General features: G+C 40.7%; 1 non-coding gene across 1 annotated transcript; it reads right to left on the minus strand.

The window, feature by feature from the left end:
- Positions 1-516: 516 nt before the first annotated feature.
- Positions 517-623, minus strand: LOC111920382 (small nucleolar RNA R71). Its single transcript, XR_002859833.1, has one exon. It is a non-coding gene; the product is annotated as a small nucleolar RNA R71 (small nucleolar RNA).
- Between the last annotated feature and the right edge of the window lie 3665 nt (positions 624-4288).

Below are 4288 nucleotides of genomic sequence, written 5' to 3' on the forward strand. Positions count from 1 at the left end.
AGTTCATCTTCAAAGAACAAGAGCAAGATTGAAAACTTAGATCAAATACCTTTCCCAACCGAATCCGAGTACGACTCCAAGACTGAGTTTGAACTTTATACGAGTGAACCCGAGAACGAGCCAAGAAACGAGATGGCAAACATTGAAGAAATGTCAATGGGAGCTTACAAGAAGCGAATTCGAGATGATGTTGGTCAAGGTTTAGTACAACCAGCGATACCTGCCATTGCCACATTCGAGCTGAAGGGACACATCCTGACTGCACTTAAGGATATCCCATTATATGGGAAGGATCATGAGGATGCATTTAAGCATTTAGATGAGGTCAGCGACATTGCTGACTACTTCAACGTGCCGAATGTCAATAGAGATACCATCTTACTAAAGATGCTACCAATCACTTTCAAAGGAGCTGCAAAAGACTTATTGAAAGCACTTCCTCCTGGTACAATCACTACTTGGGCTCAAATACGTGAGCAATTTCTAGATCAGTTTTGTCCACCTACTAAGATAGCTAAACTCAAGAAGGCAATAGCCAACTTTGAGAAACAACCGAGGGAGTCACTATACGAAGTTTGGGAGTGCTGCAAAGGGTTGTTAAGTAATTATCCTCAACATGATCTAAATGCTCAACAAGAGATGTCTATTTTCTACGATGGGGTCAATGTTATGACAAGACAACTCATTGATTCTCAAGGGCCATTGACAAAGAAAAATCCAAGGGAGGTCAAGGAGTTAGTTGAAGAATTCGCAAGACACTCTCGTGAGTACCACATCCCAAGACAATATGGAGCAAAAGGTAGTGAGGGTGCACATTCTGAAGAGATGGCTGCTATGATGGCTGCAAATCCCTTGGGACAATGCAGTGGGGGTGCACATTCTAAAGAGATGGCTGCAAATCCCTTGGGAAAATCCTTCACCATATGCCCCTCCTTGCCACATTTATAGAAAATCCCCGCCCGACAAGATCCCTCATGACTCTTGTCGTACTTGCCAGAAGTGCGGCCCTTCTGGCCTCCTAATCTCGAATCAGCGAGCTTAGCCTGCTTGGCTACCGGCTGCAATTGTGCCAGCCACCGGTCTCTCCCCTAATGTAGTGACAAAGAACATGGTTTGGCATGCGGAATTAAAGCTTGCACAATTGAACATGGTGATTTGGGTGTTTAAGAGATATATTGAATGTATATGGTGTTACACAAAAAGGATCTAGATCTAGACTACATAATTAACACACACTTACACACTCACTTTTACATCTCTCAAGCACACCTCTACAAGTGCTATGAACCCACTATTTATAGAGGTGTTTACATGTCTCTCTCTCACTCTCTAACAAATGGGTCTAAAGGCTAAAGCACCACATGCAAGTGGGTTTTACAAAAGTCAAACATTTACAAAGTCATGAATGAATAACTTTGCAACCCCAACATTCTCCCCCTCAAAGTTAGGAATGAATGAGCCACTTCAAATCTTCCAAAATCAAGCACTACGCGGTTCGAGCCTCAAGGGTGACACATGTCGAAACGAACTTCAATCTTCAATTCTTCCATGACTCTTCAATTTGGGCTCTAGGATGTGAGACCATACAATCCAAGCAGCAACGAATGATTAATTCCAAATAATCACCCAAAAGTTGCGCATAAAAACACACCCCAAAAATCTTCAATAAACCAAACCCATTTCGAATACATCACTTCCGAACTTCCAATTGCATCATCTCGTAGCTTCAAAACTCCAAGATCACTTCGGTCTTCAAACCCGCGTAATATGAAAAATTCAAGTTCGAATTTCCATATAAAACTTCTCCCCCTTTTTATAATCAAAATTTGATTATAAAACTCCATGGAAAAAGAACGTCATGTTAAAACTCCCCCTTAACATGTGGCATAAACTTTGTGCTTCAATCCGGAAAACCCAAAAAATAATGAATTTTTTTTTATCGTCGTTCACGGATTGCCTTTGACAAAATTTCTCAAAAATGGGTAGAAATCGTCAATTTCAAAATTCTGCAGTGACCCGTTGCGCCCAAAACAGCCAAATATGCGAAACACACTCCCATTTGCGAAACTGGGTAAAATGTGTAAATTCGCACAAACTGCAAGGACCAGATTTGAAAATTCTGCAATTTCAGCATTTTATGACACCATTTGCGAAGTTGGGTATAGACTGTCAAAAATGCGAAACTACAAGTACTCGTTTTGACAATTTCTGCATGTTCTTCAAACTTGCGAAGTTGGACTATTTTTGTCATTTCTTGAAAAGAGCAGCGACCAAATGCGAAATATGTGTGTTTCTTCCCCAATTCGCATTTTACTGTAAAAGCTTTGTGTTCTTTACCAAATCACAGACTTCGCACGTTCTTTACTTCGCATTTTCTACAAATGTTTCTTCGCATCCCTTCACATTAAACAAATGCGAACTTGATTGAGAAATGCAAATGAGAAATCAACTTTGAGTCACACAAATGCGAACAGTTCTTGATTTCAAATGCGAATTCACCGTTTCATAACAAAATGCGAATTAACATCTTGTCTTACTTCCAAGTTGCGAACCAAAATCAACATTAAATTCTCTTCGCATTCTATAGATGCGAACTTTGATTTTATATGCGATTCCAAACTCTTTCCAGTTCATTCCAAAATTATCACAGATCCATCTTTACTTCACATTTTTCTTCACGAATCATCCCTCAATCATCCATCCAATAGCGAATCCAAAATCCAATTTTCTTTTACAGATCATCGACTCCAATCATAATGCGAACAATACTCAATCAAAATCGACTCCAATCACAGCAATCGTTCTTCATTCTTTTCATTACAGGAACCCCAAAATCAACATCGTTTTTCAATTCCAAACTTGCGAACTCACGGATCTTTGAAATCAATTTTAACAAAGAAACACATCTTCATGAAGAAATCGAATTTTAACTTTCAGATTTCGATTTTGTCTTTTGATCGATTATCAGTGCTTTAGTCGACAAACAACAAATCATCAATTTCTTCATTTGTTCGTTTCAGATAACCCAGAACAACGACTACAAAGATATCGATCGACTCTAATACCTTTCGAAATCGATGATCATTACCATTCGATTCTTGAACCAAATCATCTAAGAAAACATTGAACACTGTGCTTCATACCCCAACTTACTTCTCGCACATCAAACAAAATTGTTCAAGTTGCGACAAAAGTTGCCAAACCGAGAATCGTTCTTCAAAAATCACCTTGATCCTGAAGACCCGCTCTGATACCAATTGTAGTGACAAAGAACATGGTTTGGCATGCGGAATTAAAGCTTGCACAATTGAACATGGTGATTTGGGTGTTTAAGAGATATATTGAATGTATATGGTGTTACACAAAAAGGATCTAGATCTAGACTACATAATTAACACACACTTACACACTCACTTTTACATCTCTCAAGCACACCTCTACAAGTGGACAAACCCACTATTTATAGAGGTGTTTACATTTCTCTCTCTCACTCTCTAACAAATGGGTCTAAAGGCTAAAGCACCACATGCAAGTGGGTTTTACAAAAGTCAAACATTTACAAAGTCATGAATGAATAACTTTGCAACCCCAACACCTAAGACTCTGCGTCCTCCCTCGCCTGAGTCTCCAACTCGATCTCCCTCCTCCTGGCATTTTCCTGGTGCTCAGCAAATGTCCGATAAGACAAGTTTGCCACGAACTCCCAAATATCCATCCTCAGAATGCTCAAGTACCGGCTCATCGTGCCTGCTCAGTCTCCACATGCTCAGGGCAAAACAAAGCCCTCTCTTGAAACATTTGCGTAATCACAGTCACCGACTCTGTCTTCTGTGTAATTGACAAACTCCTGGTCCAACCCTTCCATCTCAATCGGGGGAACATACTCATCTCAGAACATCACAAAAAACCTCTCCCAAGTCACTGCAACATGATCTGCAGGAGTAAAACTGGCCGTCACAAACTTCCACCAATTCTTCGCTCCCAAGTGAAGCTGGTTCAGCGTGAACCGCACCCTCAAACGCTCTGGGCATGAACAGGTGTAGAAAAAAACCCTCGATATCAGAGATCCATCTCATCTCAACAATCGGATCCTGAGTCCCATCAAACTCTAGTGGCTTCGTGTTGCTGAACTCCCGATATATCACCTCTCTATGGCCTGGCAGCAGCGAAAACTACGGTGGCTGTAGCAACAGCCGCCTCAGAAACTGCAGCATATCGCTCGTCAAACATCTTGATCAAAGTGGTCTTAATAGACCCAAACATCTCCGGATTAGCCTCATGTATGGCT

The sequence above is a fragment of the Lactuca sativa genome, chromosome 9, assembly GCF_002870075.4.
Source record: "Lactuca sativa cultivar Salinas chromosome 9, Lsat_Salinas_v11, whole genome shotgun sequence".
Lineage (NCBI taxonomy): Eukaryota > Viridiplantae > Streptophyta > Magnoliopsida > Asterales > Asteraceae > Lactuca > Lactuca sativa.